Here is a 23376-nt window from a genome sequence, read left to right as displayed (position 1 = left end):
GAACTTATCAGCTTCTCCTTCAGAAGACAACCTCCAAGGCTAGCTGTTATCTACATCAATTCGAAGAACGAAGATGATGACCCATTTGATGAAGCCCTCTATGCCGAAGGAACCAGGCTAAGCAAGGACGAATCGAGCAACCTCTGTTACATACTTCGTCCACGTAATAATTATGTCGGGATGCCATTCGTGACCCACCTGATAAGGACAAATGTTGACCGCCATATATCCTTAAGACTCTACTTCGTCCACGTAATGAAGCCCTCTATTTTAATAACATCCTTAAGACTCTTATTCTGGTAACACTACTCTTATGCTGATAACACCAACATCCCACCCAGCCCCCGATCGAACAAAACAACCCACCACCCATCTCCGGCACGAACACAGCCCCACTCCACCTCCACCTTCTTCCGCGCGCCCCCTCCCCCGGGTGCCCATGGAACCAGCGCCGGCTCGACCCGCCTTCCCCGCCGCCGCAAAAACTGCCTCCACAGTCCCCGCGCACCGCCCAAAGCCATGGCCCGCATCGCCGCGCCACCCAGGCCCCTCTTTGCACTGATGTGGATGCCCTCCTCCACCACACCCCGCCCCGTTCCACCCTCCCTAACCCCCACTACCTTCCACGGCCGATGCGTCCCAATCCCCCGATGCCTCCACCAACCGCGGGCGCCGGACTCCCCCACAGCCGCCTCCCTTCTCTCCGGTGGTCGGCTACCCAAGGGCCGATGCGTGACCATCTCCCCCCTCCCTGGATCCGTTAGCAAGATCCACGCTCACTGCGCCCACGGGATCCCGCGTCGCCACCGGCGAACTCGCCGGATACGACCTCCCTGATGGCCATGGAGTACGAAGACCACCGGATCCCCCCTCCCCTGCGATGAGAGGGTCCTTCTCCAGCGCGCCTACAATGACCAGGGCGGGGGAGGTGCCCCCACTGCCTTGATCTGATCCCGAAAAAGGAGTTCCTCTCCGGTGAGGTTGACGGCTCGGATTCATCGCCGGGAGCCCACCACTCTGGCGCCCCACCTACCCCCGACAACTTCCTCCTCCGGTGAGCCTGCCCAACCCGCATCGGCACCTACCTGCGCCGCCCCTCCCTACCCCGCACCACCTCCGCCCGTCGTTGTCCCCAGCATATGTGCTGCCGCCACACACCTTTGGATCTCAGCAGCCGCCCAGCCCACCGGCGCCTCTCCGGGCATCTACTTCCTCACAGGCCGTATGGCCCACGAGCAGTTCCGGTTGCAGAGGAACCCCGTCGCTGGCTCCGGCCCGCACCATCTCCGCCCGTCGCCGTTCCCAGCACACGACCGTCCCCAAAACACTACCTCCTTCCCGTCTTTTTCCTGCAATGCTCCAGCCCGCAGGCGAGTAGTGCGGCAGCGCCCCCTGTGCCTATCATCTCCACCCCGCTCGGCCTCCATCTACACGGCGGCATGAGTTATGCGGTTCAGCTCGGGCGCACGCATGATGCGGTTCGGTGCCTGTGCACTTGAAGTCTCTAATGCAGTTCCATAAAGTCTCAATGCAGTAGAAAACGCCCCTGGAAGAGCAGTATTTCCAGTTGTGGCGTGGTTTGGTCAATGACACAGCAACAATGCTCTTGAAGAGCAGCATCTACCCGTGTGCAGTTCATAAAAAGGTTTGTTTTGCTCTCCCTTATGTAGATTTTGGATTCTGCAGTCCTTGTCGAGCAGATTCAGTGCGGTGGTGGCAGTCCGGCAAACCCCAAATTTGGTGGTGCTTGTGGATTGTAGTTCATTATAACAAAAATTTCTTGTCCTCAATTGCAGTTTGACCGGGTGATAAAATGCTAATTATGTGCATGCTCCGCGGTGCAGTTTAGAGCAAAAACGGCTGTGTTCGACCCCTCGAGGTGCAGTGCAATACGGCTTGCATGCAGTACCAGCGTAGCGTGCATGCAATCACCTCCTCCCTGGCATTCCTGGACGCCTGCCGGCCGACATCTACACCAAAGTTGGAGACGAGCTTCACCGGTCTTTGTTGTGCAGTTAAGTATGTATGCATGTGTACTTCGGTATTGTGCATGTACAGTTGCAGCTCACTTCTTCACGCATGGTAATATTTTTCTTGAACTGCAGCTCACTTCGTCCCCTTCGTTGGCGAAACCGTGCACTCCCCCATTCTTCCTCTCTTGGGTTCAGTAGCGCAAGGTCTCCCTGGAGCAGTCCACAAAGCAAGCGCATGTGGCCATCATCGACTCGCCATGCAGTGCACTTCTGTACTGTGAGGCTCACATCGTCGGGATTATGACAAATTTTGAAGTTTGCTTCAATCGCATTCACCTCGATGGCTCACCATGCAGTTTACTCGATGTGCGTGTAGTCTGCTTGTAGTCCCACTGGATGTGCGTGTAGTCTGCCTCTCACCCCGCGCATGCGTGCAGTACATTTTTTTCATGAAAAAGATGCGCGACGTAGTTCACTCCATCCATGTTTTGCATTTTTTGGAGATTTCTTTTGAAGTGCACTCAGTTTGTGTAAAAAAGAATGATGTTTCATTACCCCTATGTATGAAGTGCAATTTGTTTCGTGTGTTTAAAAAATCAGTCGACTATATTAACACTTGCAGTGTGTTTGGTCCTTGGATGTGGTTTACTTTTGAGAGTGATGTTGTTCACTTGTGCCCAAAAAATGGAAGTGCTAAAAATTTAGCGCAACAACAAAAGATAGTAATGAGGTTCACTTCGATATATGTCGCGGTTCACTTGCCTCCTCACTGCGGTCCACTCTCGTTTAAAAAAAATAAACGAAAAAGAAAAGACAACAAAAACTTGTCAAACAAAATTTACGTTCGATAAAAGAAATCATGAAGTTCACTTGACTGTTTGATGCAGTGCGGAATTAGTCAACTTGATTAGAAACTGCGGTGCGCTTGGCCGTCGGATGCAACTCATGTGGTGTCCGACTAAAAAAAGAATAACGAAAATAAAGACAAAAAGAAATCATGCATTTCACTTGCCCGTCGGATGCAGTGCGCTTTTACATCTGAAGCAGTGCTCTTTTCTGTCAGATGGAGTTCACTTCGTCAATTTTAGTGTCGCGAAAAATAGAGTGTCCGCATTTCGCTAATTTTAAAACTGCTCTTAAACCGTAAGAAATTAAAGAGAGTGTTCTAAATGAAAAAGACGTGTCTCATTGATATCTTTCCAACGCTGTATCATTTGAATCATTTCAACAAGCGGTTTGTAAAAATTTCATGAAAAACGACCGCTGCCACTCGTCGTCCGCCGCACCATTTTCAAAATTAACTTAAAACCGTAAGGAATCTTAAAACCATTTCTACATATGAAATTTGCGCCTTGTCCATAGCTTTCCAACGACGTATTGCACACCTCGTTTCGACAAACGGTTCAAAAAGTAAAGCGAAAACAGTACCAAAAATTGCAAAATTTTAAAAAACATAATTCCGCGATTTAGTAAATTTAAAACTGCTCTTAAGTCGTAACGAATTAGAGAAAATAATAGATATGAAAAAGATGCGCCTCGACGATATCTTTCCAACGGCGTATTATTTGCTTTATTCCGATGAGCGATTTAGAAAAAATCACGAAAATACGCACGTTGCCACTCGTCGTCCGCCGCACCATTTTTGAAACTGCTCTTAAACCGCGAGGAATATCGAAAAGTGTCCAACATGGAGAAGTTGCGCCTAATCCATAGCTTATCAACGATATATTATACGCCTCGTTCCGATAGACGGTTAAAAAACTAGAGCAAAAATAGTACCAGAAAAATAACGCGTGCAATTTTTTTCGACACGAAGTTCACTAGTCTATATTGCAGTGCCGTTACTATAGAAAGTGCAGTGCTCTCGCGTTGAGCGTGCAGTGCGAAAGTGTTATCAGAATAACTATTCTGCTAATATTAGCAGAATAGACCGACTGTACACTATATATATCTTAGTTGTGACATGCTTGTAGTAATGTTGTGATATGATTAGTGTGTAGTAATGTGATATGCTTGGTGTAATAATGTTGTGATATGCTTATAGTGTACTAATGTTGTGATATGCTTAGTGTGTAGTAATGTGGTATGCTTAGTGTACTAATGTGTTGTGATATCTATATATGCTTAATGTAGAATTTGAGGATATGCTTAGTGTGTAGTAATGTGATATACTTAGTGTAGAACGTGATGATATGCTCTTAGTGTGTAGTAATGTGACATGCTCATTTATCATATTTGTTTTTTTAGAAATTACCTAAGAGGCTAAGTAAGAGTTGTGGCATTGAGCCGGATGAAGCAGTCATTGCTGGACTACCCCTTACCGCAAGGGGCTCCATCACAAACTGTATTTATGCAGTGGACACAGATGGCCGCACTGTGTTCAGCGCCGCGGGATGGAACAACTTCCTTGCTGGAAAGAATATTCAGGTTGGACAGGCCGTCTTAGTCACCATCAGGAACACCCGGCGCCATGGCTTGAGGATGATGATGGTCATCGACCTCATTTAGAACTAAGTGCGTGGCGGGGCAGTAGATGCTAAATGAACTGCTTATGTATTAGCGCTGTGTACTAGTGTTGTTTTAGCTCGTATTGTTCCTATTAACTGGTAATGTTTGTGAGATTTAGCTAGCATCCACTTAAATATCAACTCATAATGTTCTATTATCTGGTACTATTCTACTGTGTAATGTTATATCGCATGTACTTAGTTTTAATGTGAAATGCTAAATGTTACATGGTGTTGACAAACCTTTTTTCTGGTGCACGAAATGTTCATGGCGTGCAAATTACATTGCGTGCCGCTAGATGAGTGAATATAGTGGTGGCGTTGCAAACATCACACGCCAGCAACACGTATAATACTACTGGCGTAGCCTCCAGCGCCACCACTATTTCTTAACAAAAGTGCCATATTGGTGGCGTCGAGCTTCTACGCTAGCAAGGTTGTTTTTGGCACGTTATAGTTAGGCTTTTTTGCACTAGTGATGGTGGTTTTGCACAAGCACCTTAATGTTCTTTGGGAGGTCATCGTAGTGTATGACCCGACTAATTATTCTTTGTCTACTCTTTTTCTTGATGAACTAACTTCCCAGGTTGATTCCTGTAATCTTCCTTTGCTTATTGAGGGGGGGGGGGGTAACTTGTTGTTGTCTCCTACTGATAATGATAACTGCTATTTCTCAGGGCTGCTAGCAGACTCATTTAACATGTTCATTCGCGACTGTGCTCTGCGTGAGATACCGAGAGTCGGTGGTTGTTTCACTTGGTCCAATCATCATGCCAACCCTGTGCGACCTGTTCTTGATTGTGCGTTCATTAATTCTGTTTGGGACTCGCTATTTCCTCATGCTTCCCTCGCCACCCAGCCACACAAGGGGTCTGGCCACTCTCCGTTGCTGTTGGGCTTGGTGATTTCTTCTCCCTATGTCTCCACTAGGTATCGGTTTGACGCGTCTTGGTTTCTTGTTGAGGGTTTCCTGTCTCTCATGTCTGATAAGATTTCCTCCTTGCTCTCTTTGGGTCTGCATTCTTTTGGGTCAGTTGATGATTGGCATTTTTGTTCCTATAGGTGTTGGAAGTTTCTCAAAGGTTGGGGCCATAATAGGCCGTGGAGGCCCGGAGGAAAAAGCCTGACTTGTTGGACTAGATTAGTGCTTTGGACTTTGAGGCGGGCGTGTATGGGTTGTCCCAGGGTGGTTGGTAGTTGAGACATAGCTTGAAAGATCTCCTAATGCAGTTGCTGATGGAAATATGCCCTAGAGGCAATAATAAAATGGTTATTATTATATTTCCTTAATCATGATAAAGGTTTATTATTTATGCTAGAATTGTATTGACCGGAAACTTAAATACATGTGTGGATACATAAACAAATACCGTGTCCCTAGTAAGCCTCTACTAGACTAGCTCGTTGATCAAAGATGGTTAAGGTTTCCTAACCATAGACATGTGTTGTCATTTGATAACGGGACCACATCATTAGGAGAATGGTGTGATGGACAAGACCCATACATTAGCTTAGCATATGATCATTCAGTTTATTGCTACTTCTTTCTTGAATGTCAAATACATGTTCCTTCGACCATGAGATCATGCAACTCCCGGATACCGGAGGAATACCTTGTGTGCTATCAAACATCACAACATAACTGGGTGATCATAAAGATGCTCTACAGGTATCTCCGAAGGTGTCTATTGAGTTGGCATGGATAGAGATTGGAATTTGTCACTTCGAGTATCGAAGAGGTATCTCTGGGCCCTCTTGGTAATACACATCATAATAAGCTTGCAAGCAAAATGACTAAGGAGTTAGTTATGAGATGATGTATTACGGAACGAGTAAAGAGACTTGCCAATAACGATATTGAACTAGGTATGAAGATACCGGCGATTGAATCTCGGGCAAGTAACATACCGACAGACAAAGGGAATTACGTATGTTGTCATAAGGTTCGATCGATAAAGATCTTTGTAGAATATGTAGGAACCAATATGGGCATCCAGGTTCCACTATTGTTTATTGACCGGAGAGGTGTCTCGCTCATGTGTACATAGTTCTCGAACCCGTAGGGTCCGCACGCTTAACGTTCATTGATGAATAATGTTATATGAGTTATATGATTTGGTGACCGAATGTTGTTCAGAGTCTCGGATGAGATCACTGACATGATGAGGTGCTCTGAAATGGTTTGGAGGTAAAGATTGATATATAGGACGATACTATTTGGACACGAGAAGAGTTTCGGAGTGCACCGGGTAGTCATCGGATCGCCAAAAGGGGTTCTGGACACCTAGGGAGGTCTATGGGACTAATGGGCCAAGAGAAGGGACACACTAGCCCACAAGGGGGCTGGCGCACCCCTCTTCCTGGTCGTCGGCCCTAGGGGAAGGAAAGCAGAAGGGTTGGCTCCTCCTGCCTTTCCCTCCTCATGGGAGAAAGGAAAGGGGACGGCACCTCCTCGTGCCTTCCTCCCGCACACAAACAAGGAAGGGGGGCACAGCTTGGGGCAAGAGCCCATGTGGGTTTTGGCCCCACTTGGGGCGCCTCCCGGCTTCCTCCCCTCTCTCTCCCACCTATATATACATGGGAGGGGGCGCCACACATAACCCACGATAAATCTCTTAGCCGTGTGTGGTGCCCCTCTCCACAGTTTCATCCCTCGGTCATATTTTCATAGTGCTTAGGCGAAGCCATGCGGATATAGCATCACCACCACCGTCACCACACCGTCGTTCTGCCGGAACTCATCCACTACTTCAACCGTCTTGCTAGATCAAGAAGGCGAGGACGTCATCCAGTTGAACATGTGCTGAACACGAAGGTGATGCATGTTTGGTACTCAATTAGTTGGATCGCGAAGAAGTTCGAGTACATCAACCGCTTTACTAAATGCTTCCACGGTCTATGAAGGTACGTAGACACAGTCTCCCCTCTTGTTGATATGCATCTCCATGGATAGATCTTTCGTGTGCGTAGATTTTTTTTTGTTTTCATGCAATGTTCCCCAACAGTTGCATCATCATGCGGAAGTATATTGGCACCGAGAGGCACTACTAATTGGACACTTACATGGGACTCACCCACGGCGCTTTATTGCCATTGCTAATAGGAGGAGTCATCGGTGTGTTATTGATAACTAAGTAGTGGATGACGTCATGGTTTCAGACCCATAGATCATTCTCAATCATGTTCAAGAATTTTTTGCTTCCCTCCTTGCTAAGAGTCCTGCTTTAGGCTTTGTTATCTCCCCATTCCTCTGGTCCCAGCGTTGGCGAGTGTCTGCCAAAGAAAATGAAGCTCTTATGTTGCCTCTGTCTAACAAGGAAATTGAGGCGGTCATCAATTTTGCTAATGCTAACTCTGGATCGGGTCCGGATGGTTTTTCGATCCCCACTTTAAGAGGTTTTGGTCGGTCTTGCGCAACTTTGTCTTTGTGGTTATCTAGGGTTTTTGTTTGTGCCTGGTGGATATTTCTATGTTGACTTATGAGATCCTCTCCGTTATTCCCAAGGTAAAAGGTGCTTATGTTATCACTCAGTTTGGCTACATTGCTCTCATCAACAATTTTGCCAAATTTCTAGAAAATGGCTTTGTGACTTGTCCCCTATGGCGCATTGGATGCTTAGCCCGACCCAATCGGCCTTTGTTAAGGGTCGGTTCATTTTAGATGGGATCTTTAGTCTTCATGAAGTTGTGCATGACCTCGGGGTGAGGAATACCGAAGCCATCATTTTTAAGCTTGATTTTGATAAAGCTTACGATTCTATTAGTAGGGAGTTTCCGCATCAAGTTCTTCTTGGCAAAGAATTTGATAGCGCCTACGTTCACCGTATCATGCAACTTGTGACTGGTGGGCATAGGGATGTGGTAGCTAATGGGAACATCAACTAGTACTTTACCAATGGCAGGGGCCTACGGCAAGGGGATACCATATCTCCCCTGCTCTTCAATTTTGTTGCAGATGCCCTGGCCGAGCGGTGCACATTACTCATTTAGTTTCTCATCTAATTCTGAAAGGGGTGACTCATTTGCAGTATGCGGATGACACGATCATCATGGTGGAGCTTAACAATTCTTGCATTACATCCTAAGTTTTTGCTCTTTGAGGGCTTAAAATCATTTTTTCTAAGAGTGAGGTTATAGTAAATGGCGCGTCAACAGATGAGGCAGTGTGGGTGTAACAGCTTCTTAACTATAGTTTGGGATCCTTTCCCTTCAGATACCTTGGGCTCCCCTATTGCTCCGTTTTGGCTATGTTCCAAGGATTTTGTACCTTTGGTGGCTAAGGTTGGGAACCGTGCCATGGCACGACAGATATACCAACACGGGCAAGGTGTGTCTTGTTAATACTTGTCTTTCTTCTCTTCCTATTTTTCCTATGGGCTTCTATTGTCTGTCAGAAGGGATACCTGACGGTTTTGACAAGCATAGGGGTGTTTTTTCTTGGAATTATGCGGACAATCGGCACAATATAGGATGGTCAAATGGAATATCATGTGTAGGCCAAAAAACCTTGGGGGGGGGGGTGGGCATTTTGAATACTTCGGTGATGAACAAGTGTCTTATTATCAAGTGGTGTTGGAAGATTGTGACTTTGGGGCCTGGTACTGTCTGGTTTTTGCTTCTTAAAGCTAAATACTTCCCACATAACATCCCCCTTTTTTCTTCTATCGCGGGTGGCTCCTAGTTTTGGAGAGATCCGGTCAAAGTTCGCGACGTTTTTAGGGATCATGTTAAAGTTTGTAGTGGGCAATGGTGGTTCCACGTGGTTCTGGCTTGATTGGTGGTGTGGTGATTCTACATTAGTTGTTGCTTTCCCCACTTTGTTTTCTTATTGCTCTACTCCAATGATCTCAATCTTTGAGCTCTCCCGTAATAATTGGGACCTGGCCTTCAGAATATCACTGTCTCCTGTAGAGTTGGACGTCTGGCATCGTCTTGCTGCCTTATTTCCTTTGCTCTTGGAGGAGGAAGATTATGTAGTTTGGCATCACTCTGCTTCTGGGAGGTTTTCTGTTAAGTCTCTGTATTCCAGGCCTATTTCAGGGCTCTTCTAAATTCAAGCCAATCTTTGTTGAGAGGTCAATATGTACGATTGAAGATGGCAGCTCACTCTATTTGTGTCTTCGTTTGCAAATACAAACATGCCTGAAAGTAGAAAATGTGGCGCAATATAATAATCTCATCGAATACCTTGATCTCTATCTCACAGAAATTCCTTTGAGCGAGTACCGAGACACCAAACCAGAGATTAAATCGCCAGGTTCTTTGTTCATAAAGCAAGTGTGCTCAAGGTAATGAGGTTTGCCATATATTAAGTGCACACAAAATGAATGGTTTGCTCATCAGTGCATGTGTCTATTGCTGAATGAAAAAGGTCTCTACAGAAGCTGAATTTCACTTTGGAAGTTCAAGTGACAGATTATTCAGAAGTCATTGTGTCAAGCCGATACATGATTTCTAGTGATTGATCCCTTCATAGGAATATTGGAATGGAGGAACTATATGTAATATCTGTTTGAACTTTTTTATATGTTCGTGATCAGCTGATCAGCCCGGACGTCTATAGTTTCATGTCAAAGGTTCTACAGAAGCTGAATTTCATTTCAAATATTAGTTTGAACCTTGCAATCTTTTGAGCCTTGTAATACTGGAACTTTAACCTTTTAATACTTCTGGTATTTATGTAGAGTCATTGAAATGGCATTGTGTTATTTTTTCTTTGAAATGTGCTACTGCAATTTATACATGTGGAGTACTGTCTGACTACGGATGCAAGCGGACGGCATCTGCATGACATGGGATTGAGATGATCCAAAAGGCAAAGACGTTTGCTTGTAGGAAATGAACAACTTTCTTGTTAACCATGTTTCGTCTTGAAGACATTTTAGATTAACTCATACATAATGCAATATATTTCTATTTGATCATATTTTCTCAATCATGCTCTCGTAGTTCAGTACAATGAGAGCAAGCACGGAAAAATAATCAATGGGTTTTGATATGAGCATTCGAACCCTAAAACCTAAAAAATTGATTCTAATATGTTATATACTCTGTAGTGGCATAATTTATATAATTTCTATGGTACTACGTTCTGAACGCCAACACACGATTTTAATCATTTTTCTAACCCGCCAAAGATTTTTTGTGACACTACAAATCATCCCAAAAAATGGACATGCCTAGTGACGGCCAAATACTTCGCCAAAAATCAGCCTGGAATGTCACAGAAGTTACCAAAGGCGCTGCCCCATGAGGAAAACAATCGTCACAGAATATGATTTTAGGCGATGTTTAATGTTTCATCACCAGGAATTTTGTCACTGAATAGAGAAGATTTTGTAGTTAAAGTTACTATTAGTAAGGAGTGAGTGATTGCACACAATAGTGCAGATTTAGTTCATGGTTGAAAATAATAATGGGATGCACTCAATGTTTCATGCACAACTCAGGACCTAAAATATATAGTGGAGGTTTAAACATGTGATTAGTATATAGGGATAGACATTTGAGGAATCTACCTATTTAGCTTTATGAACTTATAGCTTATTCTAGTTTGGAATTTTGGACAACAAGAGAAAAAGTTAAAGCATGTACTATCGGAGAACTGAATAACACAATCCAGAACCCTACTAAACTAATCAAGAAATCAAGAACCGTATGGGACCAAGAATCCCGACCCTCAAATTCATAGAGAAGCGACAGAAAAGAAGAATAGGGGATGGGAGGTCCGTGCATGGTTGTTCCGCCAGAGAACATGTTGGAGAAAGGCCACCATCCCCGATGGGAATCAATCGTTCCCTAGTTCCACGGGGAAGTCTCCATATCAGTCAATAGTTGTCAAGTTCTAGGGTTACAGATAGAGGGATAGAAATAACCATGATTCCACAAGCTGATTTTTTTGCTATTAATGCGGAATGCATGCAACTATAATAGGATTCCTGAGTAACACATTCTTAGATAGAGAAAAATAAAAAGGTGGTCCAGGGTACAACTATTAACATTGTTTAAGCCTCAGTCATTGCAATTTTATTGACTAACTAAAGTATTTGTCAAACAACGTAGGCAATGAAGTTACAACTCATCATTTGCAGAAACAATAGGTGGGTTATTGCATGATGAATTTGAATCTAGTAAAAAATAGAAATAGACGAGGAATTATATGTGGTGATAAGTAGCAAAATGTTCAACAGGGGATTGACAAATCATGTGGAAGGAGACTGGTGTAACCAAATAAATGCTTTTGTGTGCCAAAATATGACATTTTACCTGATCGCAAGTTCACAACAAAGAAAGAAGAGACGGTTTTCCTTGGTTATAGTGGTATCATGGCGCTTACTTCCATTGCAGATGGCATCCACATCTGAAAGGTTTAGGAGATGCAAAAGGTCACAGACAGCCTACCGAATTGAGGAAACCATTTGTTCTAGGAAGGGCACCCATGCATCATGGAAGCAATGAAATTGGGTGAGGACACTTACTGATGTATCTCCTGAGGTTTGACTCAATGGATTTCGGAGTGAATCTTCCTTTGCTCACCAACCCGTGCTCCCACCAAGTGAACCATTGATTGCTTTGTTGGAAATATGCCCTAGAGGCAATAATAAAATGGTTATTATTATATTTCCTTGTTCATGATAATTGTCTATTATTCATGCTATAATTGTATTGATTAGAAACCGTAATACATGTGTGAATACATAGACCACAACAAGACCATAGTGAGCCTCTAGTTGACTAGCTCGTTGATCAACAAATGGTCATGGTTTCCTGACCATGGACATTGGATGTCATTGATAACGGGATCACATCATTGGGAGAATGATGTGATGGACAAGACCCAATCCTAAGCATAGCACAAGATCGTGTAGTTAGTTTTGCTAGAGCTTTTCTAATGTCAAGTATCATTTCCTTAGACCATGAGATCGTGCAACTCCCGGATACCATAGGAATGCTTTGGGTGTACCAAACGTCACAACATAACTGGGCGGTTACAAAGGTGCACTACAGGTATCTCCGAAAGTGTCTATTGGGTTGGCACGAATCGAGACTGGGATTTGTCACTCCGTGTGACGGAGAGGTTTCTCTGGGCCCACTCGGTAATGCATCATCATAATGAGCTCAATGTGACTAAGTAGTTAGTCACGGGATCATGTATTATGGAATGAGTAAAGTGACTTGCCGGTAACGAGATTGAACGAGGTATTGGGATACCGACGATCGAATCTCGGGCAAGTAACATACTGATTGACAAAGGGAATTGTATACGGGATTGCTTGAATCCTTGACATCGTGGTTCATCCGATGAGATCATCGTGGAACATGTGGGAGCCAACATGGGTATCCAGATCCCGCTATTGGTTATTGGCCGGAGAGCTGTCTCGGTCATGACTGCGTGATTCCCGAACCCGTAGGGTCTACACACTTAAGGTTCGATGACGCTAGGGTTATAAGGAAGATTTTTATGTTATTACCGAATGTTGTTCAGAGTCCCGGATGAGATCCCTGATGTCACGAGGAGTTCCGGAATGGTCCGGAAGTGAAGATTTATATATGGGAAGTCATCATACGGTCACCGAAAATATTCGAGGGCATACCGGTATTGTACCGGGGCTACCAGAGGGGTTCCGGGGGTCCACCGGGAGGGGCCACCTGTCCCGGAGGGCCTCATGGGCTGTAGAAGGAAGGGAACCAGCCCCTTGGAGGGCTGGGCGCAAACCCCCCTGAGGGCCCATGCGCCTAGGGTTTGGGGGAACCCTAAGGGGGGGCGCCTCCCTTGCTTGGGGGGCAAGCCCCCTCCCCCCTTGGCCGCCGCCCCCCTCTAGATCCCATCTAGAGGGGCCGGCCCCCCTCCTATAAATATAGGGTGGGGGGACGGCTGCAGCACCACATCCAAGGCGCATGCCCTCCCCTCCCCAACACCTCTCCTCCTCCGCAAGTGCTTGGCGAAGCCCTGCCGGAGAACTGCCACTCCATCACCACCATGCCGTCGTGCTGCTGTTGGAGCCCTCTTCCTCAACCTCTCCCTCCTCCTTGCTGGATCAAGGCGCGGGAGACGTCACCGGGCTGCATGTGTGTTGAACGTGGAGGTGCTGTTGTTCGGCGCTAAGATTGGAATCCACCGCGATCTGAATCGCTTCGAGTACGACTCCTTCATCCGCGTTCTTGCAACGCTTTCGTCTCGCGATCTTCAAGGGTACGAAGATGCACTCCCCTCTCTCTCGTTGCTAGTTACTCCATAGATTGATATTGGTGATGCATAGAAATTTTTTAATTTCTGCAACGATCTCCAATAGTGGCATCATGAGCTAGGTCTATGAGTAGTTTCTATGCACGAGTAGAACACAAGTTTGTTGTGGGCGTCAATTTTGTTAATTTGCTTGCCACTACTAGTCTTATATTGTTTCGGCGGCATCGTGGGATGAAGCGGCCCAGACCGACCTTACACGTACGCTTATGTGAGACAGGTTCCACCGACTGACATGCACTGGTTGCATAAGGTGGCTAGCGGGTGTCTGTGTCTCCCACTTTAGTCGGATCGAATTCGATGAAAAGGGTCCTTATGAAGGGTAAATAGCAATTGGCATATCACATTGTGGTTTTGGCGTAGGTAAGAAACATTCTTGTTAGAAACCTATAGCAGCCACGTAAAAACATGCAACAACAATTAGAGGATGTCTAACTTGTTTTTGCAGCATATGCCGTGTGATGTGATATGGCCAAAAGGATGTGATGAATGATATATATGTGATGTATGAGATTGATCATGTTCTTGTAATAGGAATCACGACTTGCATGTCGATGAGTATGACAACCGGCAGGAGCCATAGGAGTTGTCTTAATTATTGTATGACCCGCGTGTCATTGAATAACGACATGTAATTACTTTACTTTATTGCTAAACCATTAGCCATAGTAGTAGAAATAATCGTTGGCGTGACAACTTCATGAAGACACGATGATGGAGATCATGATGATGGAGATCATGGTGTCATGCCGGTGACGATGATGATCATGGCGCCCTGAAGATGGAGATCAAAAGAAGCAAAATGATATTGGCCATATCATGTCACTATTTGATTGCATGTGATGTTTATCATGTTTTACATCTTATTTGCTTAGAACGACGGTAGCATAAATAAGATGATCCCTCATAAAATTTCAAGAAAGTGTTCCCCCTAACCGTGCACCGTTGCGAAGGTTCGTTGTTTCGAAGCACCATGTGATGATCGGGTGTGATAGATTCTAACGTTCGAATACAACGGGTGTAAGCCAGATTTACACATGCAAAACACTTAGGTTGACTTGACGAGCCTAGCATGTACAAACATGGCCTCGGAACACAAGAGACCGAAAGGTCGAACATGAGACGTATAGAAGATACGATCAACATGAAGATGTTCACCGATGATGACTAGTCCGTCTCACGTGATGATCGGACACGGCCTAGTTGACTCGGGTCATGTATCACTTAGATGACTAGAGGGATGTCTATCTGAGTGGGAGTTCATTATATAATTTGATTAGATGAACTTAATTATCATGAACTTAGTCTAAAATCTTTGCAATATGTCTTGTAGATCAAATGGCCCATGCTAATGCTGCCCTCAACTTCAACGCGTTCCTAGAGAAAACCAAGCTGAAAGACGATGGCAACAACTATACGGACTGGGTCCGGAACTTGAGGATCATCCTCATAGCTGCCAAGAAAGCATATGTCCTAGATGCACCGCTAGGTGAAGCACCCGTTTTCCCAGCAACTCCAGACGTTATGAACGCCTGGCAGTCGCGTAGTGATGATTACTCACTGGTTCAGTGCGGCATGCTTTACAGCTTAGAACCGGGGCTCCAAAAGCGTTTTGACCAGGATGGAGCATATGAGATGTTCCAAGAGCTGAAAATGGTTTTCCAAGCTCATGCCCGGGTCGAGAGATATGAAGTCTCCGACAAGTTCTACAGTTGTAAGATGGAGGAGAATGGTTCTGTCAGCGAGCACATACTCAAAATGTCTGGGTTGCACAACCGCTTGTCTCAGCTGGGAGTTAATCTCCCAGATGACGCAGTCATTGACAGAATCCTCCAGTCGCTCCCACCTAGCTACAAGAGCTTTGTGATCAACTACAATATGCAGGGGATGGTGAAAACCATTCCTGAAGTATTTTCAATGCTGAAATCAGTGGAGGTGGAGATCAAAAAGGAACATCAAGTGTTGATGGTCAATAAAACCACTAGTTTCAAGAAAGGCAAGGGTAAGAAGAACTTCAAGAATGACAGCAAGGGAGTTTCCGCAACCGGTAAGCCAGTTACCGGGAAGAAGCCAAAGCATGGACCCAAACATGAGACTGAGTGCTTTTATTGCAAGGGAAGCGGACACTGGAAGCGGAACTGCCCCAAGTACTTAGTGGACAAGAAGGCCGGCAACACCAAAGGTATATGTGATATACATGTATTGATGTGTACCTTACCAGTACTCGTAGTAGCTCCTGGGTATTTGATACCGGTGTGGTTGCTCATATTTGTAACTCAAAATAGGAGTTGCGGAATAAGCGGAGACTGGCGAAGGACGAGGTGACAATGTGCATCGGGGATGGTTCCAAGGTCGATGTGATCGCCGTCGGCATGCTACCTCTACATTTACCTACGAGATTAGTTTTAAACCTCAATAATTGTTATTTAGTGCTAGATTTGAGCATGAACATTGTATCTGGATCTCGTTTAATGCGAGATGGCTACTCATTTAAATCCGAGAATAATGGTTGTTCTATTTATATGAGAGATATGTTTAATGGTCATGCCCAGCTGGTCAATGGTTTATTCTTAATGAATCTCTAACGTGATGTTACACATATTCATAGTGTGAATACCAAAAGATGTAAGGTTGATAATGATAGTCCCACATACTTGTGGCACTTCCGCCTTGGTCACATTGGTGTCAAACGCATGAAGAAACTCCATGCTGATGGACTTTTGGAGTCTCTTGATTACGAATCATTTGACACATGCGAACCATGCCTCATGGGCAAAATGACCAAGACTCCGTTCTCCGGAACAATGGAGTGAGCAACCAACTTATTGGAAATCATACATACCGATGTGTGCGGTCCAATGAGCGTTGAGGCTCGCGGAGGCTATTGTTATGTTCTCACCCTCACTGATGACTTAAGTAGATATGGGTATGTCTACTTGATGAAACACAAGTCCAAGACCTTTGAAAAGTTCAAGGAATTTCAGAATGAGGTAGAGAATCAACGTGACAGAAAAATAAAGTTCTTACGATCAGATCGTGGTGGAGAATATTTGAGTCACGAATTTGGTACGCACTTAAGGAAATGTGGAATTGTTTCACAACTCACGCCGCCTAGAACTCTATTTGATATGGTGCGATCTATGATGTCTCTTACCAATTTACCACTATCATTTTGGGGATACACTCTAGAGACAGCTACGTTCACTTTAAATAGGGCACCGTCTAAATCCATTGAGACGACACCGTATGAATTATGGTTTGGGAAGAAACCTAAGCTGTCATTTCTAAAAGTTTGGGGATGCGATGCTTATGTCAAGAAACTTCAACCTGAAAAGCTCGAACCCAAGTCGGAAAAATGTGTCTTCATAGGATACCCTAAGGAAACCATTGGGTATACCTTCTACCTTAGATCCGAAGGCAAGATCTTTGTTGCCAAGAACGGGTCCTTTCCGAAGAAAGAGTTTCTCTCGAAAGAATTAAGTGGGAGGAAAGTAGAACTCGATGAAGTACTGCCTCTTGAACCGGAAAGTAGCGCAGCTCAGGAAGATGTTCCTATGGTGCCTGCACCGACTAGAGAGGAAGTTAATGATGATGATCAAGGTACTTCAGATCAAGTTTCTACTAAACTTTGTAGGTCCACAAGGACACGTTCCACACCAGAATGGTATGGCAACCCTGTCCTGGAAATCATGTTGTTAGACAACGGTGAACCTTCGAACTATGAAGAAGCGATGGCGGGCCCAGATTCCAACAAATCGCTTGAAGCCATGCAATCTGAGATAGGATCCATGTATGAAAACAAAGTATGTACTTTGACAGACTTGCCCGATGATCGGCGAGCGATAGAAAATAAATGGATCTTTAAGAAGGAGACGGACGCAGATGGTAATGTTACCATCTATAAGGCTCGACTTGTCGCTAAGGGTTATCGACAAGTTCAAGGGGTTGACTACGATGAGACCTTCTCACCCGTAGCGAAGCTGAAGTCCGTCCGAATCATGTTAGCAATTGCCGCATTCTACGATTATGAGATATGGCAAATGGACATCAAAACGGCATTACTTAACGGCTTTCTTAAGGAAGAATTGTATATGATGCAGCCAGAAGGTTTTGTCGACCCTAAGAATGCTAACAATGTATGCAAGCTCTAGCGCTCCATCTATGGGCTGGTGCAAGCATCTCGGAGTTGGAACATTTGCTTTGATGAAATGATCAATGCGTTTGGGTTTATGCAGACTTATGGAGAAGCCTGCGTTTACAAGAAAGTGAGTGGGAGCTCTGTAGCATTTCTCATACTATATGTGGATGACATACTATTGATGGGAAATGATATAGAACTTTTGGAAAGCATAAAGGCCTACTTGAATAAGTGTTTTTCAATGAAGGACCTTGGAGAAGCTGCTTACATATTAGGCATCAAGATCTATAGAGATAGATCGAGACGCCTCATAGGTCTTTCACAAAGCACATACCTTGATAAGATATTGAAGAACTTCAATATGGATCAGTCCAAGAAAGGGTTCTTGCCTGTATTGCAAGGTGTGAAATTGAGCTCAGCTCAAAGCCCGACAACGGCAGAAGATAGAGAAAAGATGAGTGTCATCCCCTATGCCTCAGCCATAGGGTCTATTATGTATGCCATGCTGTGTATCAGACCTGATGTAAACCTTGCCGTAAGTTTGGTAGGAAGGTACCAAAGTAATCCCGACATGGAACACTGGACAGCGATCAAGAATATCCTAAAGTACCTGAAAAAGACTAAGGATATGTTTCTCGTTTATGGAGGTGACGAAGAGCTCGTCGTAAAGGGTTATGTCGATGCTAGCTTCGACACAGATCTGGATGACTCCAAGTCACAAACCGGATATGTGTATATTTTGAATGGTGGGGCAGTAAGCTGGTGCAGTTGCAAGCAAAGCGTTGTGGCGGGGTCTACATGTGAAGCGGAGTACATGGCAGCCTCGGAGGCAGCGCATGAAGCAATCTGGATGAAGGAGTTCATTGCCGACCTAGGAGTTATTCCCAATGCGTCGGGCCCGATGACTCTCTTCTGTGACAACACTGGAGCTATTGCCCTTGCCAAGGAGCCCAGGTTTCACAAGAAGACCAGACACATCAAGCGTCGCTTCAACTCCATTCGTGAAAATGTTCAAGATGGAGACATAGATATTTGTAAAGTGCATATGGATCTGAATGTCGCAGATCCGTTGACCAAACCTCTTCCGCGAGCAAAACATGATCAACACCAGAACTCTATGGGTGTTCGATTCATCACAATGTAACTAGATCATTGACTCCAGTGCAAGTGGGAGACTGTTGGAAATATGCCCTAGAGGCAATAATAAAATGGTTATTATTATATTTCCTTGTTCATGATAATTCCTATTATTCGTGCTATAATTGTATTGATCGGAAACCGTAATACATGTGTGAATACATAGACCACAACAAGTCCCTAGTGAGCCTCTAGTTGACTAGCTCGTTGATCAACAGATGGTCATGGTTTCCTGACCATGGACATTGGATGTCATTGATAACGGGATCACATCATTGGGAGAATGATGTGATGGACAAGACCCAATCCTAAGCATAGCACAAGATCGTGTAGTATGTTTTGCTAGAGCTTTTCTAATGTCAAGTATCATTTCCTTAGACCATGAGATTGTGCAACTCCCGGATACCGTAGGAATGCTTTGGGTGTACCAAACATCACAACGTAACTGGGTGGCTATAAAGGTGCACTACAGGTATCTCCGAAAGTGTCTGTTGGGTTGGCACGAATCGAGACTGAGATTTGTCACTCCGTGTGACGGAGAGGTATCTCTGGGCCCACTCGGTAATGCATCATTATAATGAGCTCAATGTGACTAAGTAGTTAGTCACGGAATCATGTATTATGGAACGAGTGAAGTGACTTGCCGGTAACGAGATTGAACGAGGTATTGGGATACCGATGATCGAATCTCGGGCAAGTAACGTACTGATTGACAAAGGGAATTGCATACGGGATTGCTTGAATCCTTGACATCGTGGTTCATCCGATGAGATCATCATGGAACATGTGGGAGCCAACATGGGTATCCAGATCCCGCTGTTGGTTATTGGCCAGAAAGCTGTCTCGGTTATGACTGCGTGATTCCATAACCCGTAGGGTCTACACACTTAAGGTTCGATGACGCTAGGGTTATAAGGAAGATTTGTATGTGATTACCAAATGTTGTTCGGAGTCCCGGATGAGATCCCGAACGTCATGAGGAGTTCCGGAATGGTCCGGAGGTGAAGATTTATATATGGTAAGTCATCATACGGTCACCGGAAATATTCGGGGGCATACCGGTATTGTACCGGGGCCATCGGAAGGGTTCCGGGGGTCCACTGGGAGGGGCCACCTGTCCTGGAGGACCTCATGGACTGTAGAAGGAAGGGAACCAGCCCCTTGGAGGGCTGGGCGCAAACCCCCCATAGGGCCCATGCGCCTAGGGTTTGGGGGAACCCTAAGGGGGGGGGCTCCCTTGCTTGGGGGGAAGCCCCCTCCCCCCTTGGCTGGCGCCCCCTCTAGATCCCATCTAGAGGGGCCACCCCCTCCTATAAATAGAGGGGCGAGGGGAGGGCTGTAGCACCACATCCAAGGCGCAGCCCCTCCCCTCCCCAACACCTCTCCTCCTCCGCAAGTGCTTGGCGAAGCCCTGCCGGAGAACTGCCACTCCATCACCACCACGCCGTCGTGCTGCTGTTGGAGCCCTCTTCCTCAACCTCTCCCTCCTCCTTGCTGGATCAAGGCGCGGGAGACGTCACCGGGCTGCACGTGTGTTGAACGCGGAGGTGCCGTTGTTCGGCGCTAAGATTGGAATCCACCGCGACCTGAATCGCTTCGAGTACGACTCCTTCATCCGCGTTCTTGCAACACTTCCGTCTCGCAATCTTCAAGGGTATGAAGATGCACTCCCCTCTCTCTCGTTGCTAGTTACTCCATAGATTGATCTTGGTGATGCGTAGAAATTTTTTAATTCCTGCAACGATCTACAACATGCTTGTATCTGTGTTGGTATTTCCACGAAGAGGAGAGGATGATGCAGCACAACAACCGTAAGTTTCTCCCTCAGTTATGAAACCAAGGTTATCAATTCAGTAGGAGAACCCCCAAGCAACACTATGTAAATAACACCTGCACACAAATAACAAAGACTTGCATCGAACGCGTAAGAAGGGTTGTCAATCCCTCCTCGGTATTGAGATAGATTAAATTTTATGAGATTTGATAAGTAGATCTGGCAAAAACAAAAAAAATTTAAAGAAAGTACAACAAGGTATTTTTGGGTTTTTGGAAGAATATATCTGAAAATAATATTATAGAAAACGATAAAGCTATTCTCCTGCTGACTGTCTGTTTGCGACAGATCCGCACGCATCTAGTGCCATCGATTTCAGATCAGACGGACATATTTTTTTCCCGCTCGGAACAGTGCAACTGAGAAAAAATAGGTGGGCAGGAGGAATCGAACCCGCGAGCTCTCGCTCTTATCTTAAAGCAAGCACCATCCCACCACGCCATTCTTCATGTTTGACATAGGAAGGTTACCCTTTTGACCCGCTTTGACTATTGCATTAGTATAGGCTTTTTTCAGTTTTTGGGCTCGTTTTTTGTGCAACTTTAGTCCTATACCTCACGTTATATGCATGTTCATCAATTTTGCTCCTGCGTGCAAATTTTCACAATTTTTCCATCGACTTCTTGTTTCAACGACTTTTTTCACCAAAGAAAATATAATGCAGAACATCATGGTAATATACGCACCATAAACACGATAAGTTACGCACAAACCTGATGATAACTTTTTTGACCTGAGAAAAAAAGTTGTTAAAAACATATCCGACAAATCTATCGTTCAAACCAGTTCAATATTGCAACAAGTCTAAACGCCCTGATCATCGTGAATCTCCTTCCGAATGGCTAGGTAGGTCGTCAGATAGTCTGAATTCCCTCGCCCATGCTCTCCCGACCCGTCGGTGTGCACGACGGACAGCTCCTCCACCAAGGAGGAGATCGTCATCTCCTCCAGTGATGAGGAGGACCAGGCACCGCCGAACAGCCACCACAACAGCCTTCCCGACTCCTCAAGGAGGCCGCTCTCACGAACCAAGATTTCATCCGTGAGATCGAGATAATGACGGAGCGGTCGCTCCATTACATGGGCCTGTCGCCACCATCGCCAGCGCGCGTGAAGGAGGAATCGTTGTCCCCGTCGCGTCACCGCGTGAAGCACGAGCCAGCGTCCCCGCTTCATCCTATGAAGAAGGAGCCGACCTCGCCCCGACACAACCGCAGTGTCCAGATCGGACACCACATGAAGGAGGAACCGACCTCTCCCACGCACCACCGCGGCGTCTAGATTGGACGCCGGCTCAAGGAGGAGTCGACGTTCCTGCCACGCATCCAGTATGACCGCATGCACGCGCCACCATCTCGCCATCGAGGATTTGCCGCCCGCGATCAAGAATGCGTGGGGCCGCTCCCTCCACTACCTCGGAGGAGGCAGGGGGGGAGGCAGGGTTAATGAAACAAACTCCTAGTAACTTTCTTGTGCATAGCATGGTAACTTACACACCACAGACCTGATAACTTATGTACCCCGGTCCTGATTAATTTGGCGCGTGGGGGGTGTGGGGGGAGGGGTGGTTGATGAAATATCCCCCTGATAACTTTTATGTGAATAACATGGTAGCTCACACGTTGCAGACCTGATAACTTATGTACCTCGGTCTTTGATAACTTTTTGGCATGGGGGGAGGGGTTGATGAAATATCCCCAGGTAACTTTTGCGTGAATAGTATGGTAACTCACACATCACATACCTGATAACCTATGTGCCTCGGTGCTAATAACCTTGGCGAGGGGGTGATAAAATGTACCTACAATAACTTTAATGTTAATAGCGCGGTAACTCACTCATTGCAAACATGATAACTTATGTACCCCGGTCATGATAATTTTGGCGACATGAGTGGGGGGGGGGGGTGATTTGATGAAATATCCTCTCGGTAACTTTTGTGTGAATAGCATGGTAACTCGCACATCGCACACTTGATAACATATGTACCCCGGTCCAAGAAACTTTGGCGACCTAGGTGGGGTGGGGAGTTGTTGAAACATATCACGGTAACTTCTGTGCAAATGACATGATATTTTACATATCGAAGACATGATAACTTATGTACCCCCCATGGTAACTTTCTAGGACCATGGTACTTTGACATGATATTTATGCACCGCAGACCTCATAACTTAAGTTCAACCACCATGTTATCGAAGACATTATAACTTACGTTCAACCACCATGTTAACTTTTGACTTCGAGGAAAAAACGTTGAAACATAACTCCTCCGATAACTTCCATGTAAGTTTATGAAAATTCTATGCATGACAGACCTGCTATCTTACGTTTAAACATCATGGTATCTTTCATCCAAGGGAAAAAGTTTTTGAAACATTCACCGGTAATTTCTATGTTAAATTATCATACTTCCCCATGCTAAAGTTATCATGTTGTAACCTTCTCGTACTGTAGTTATCAGCCCTATCATGATATAGTTATCATGTTGCTCATACCATAGTTATCACACTGGTCATGCCAAAGTTACCAAGGCAAAGTTT

At 45.3% G+C, this 23376-nt stretch overlaps 1 long non-coding RNA gene and 1 pseudogene across 2 annotated transcripts; one reads left to right on the top strand and one right to left on the bottom strand.

The window, feature by feature from the left end:
• The first annotated feature begins 337 nt into the window (after window positions 1–337).
• On the top strand, window positions 338–2572 carry LOC123159539 (uncharacterized). Of its 2 annotated transcripts, none has more exons than XR_006479775.1 (3): window positions 338–1645; window positions 1797–2019; window positions 2106–2572. It is a non-coding gene; the product is annotated as an uncharacterized lncRNA (long non-coding RNA). The 2 variants fall into 2 exon arrangements; XR_006479774.1 differs by having other exon boundaries at window positions 344–1645; window positions 1845–2019.
• Window positions 2573–11484: 8912 nt separating this feature from the next.
• On the bottom strand, window positions 11485–11573 carry LOC123163350 (uncharacterized; annotated as a pseudogene).
• Between the last annotated feature and the right edge of the window lie 11803 nt (window positions 11574–23376).

The sequence above is a fragment of the Triticum aestivum genome, chromosome 7B (assembly GCF_018294505.1).
Source record: "Triticum aestivum cultivar Chinese Spring chromosome 7B, IWGSC CS RefSeq v2.1, whole genome shotgun sequence".
Taxonomy (NCBI): Eukaryota; Viridiplantae; Streptophyta; class Magnoliopsida; order Poales; family Poaceae; genus Triticum; species Triticum aestivum.
The sequence above is the reverse complement of the archived record's forward strand: the minus strand, read 5'-3'. Positions and strand labels throughout refer to the sequence as shown.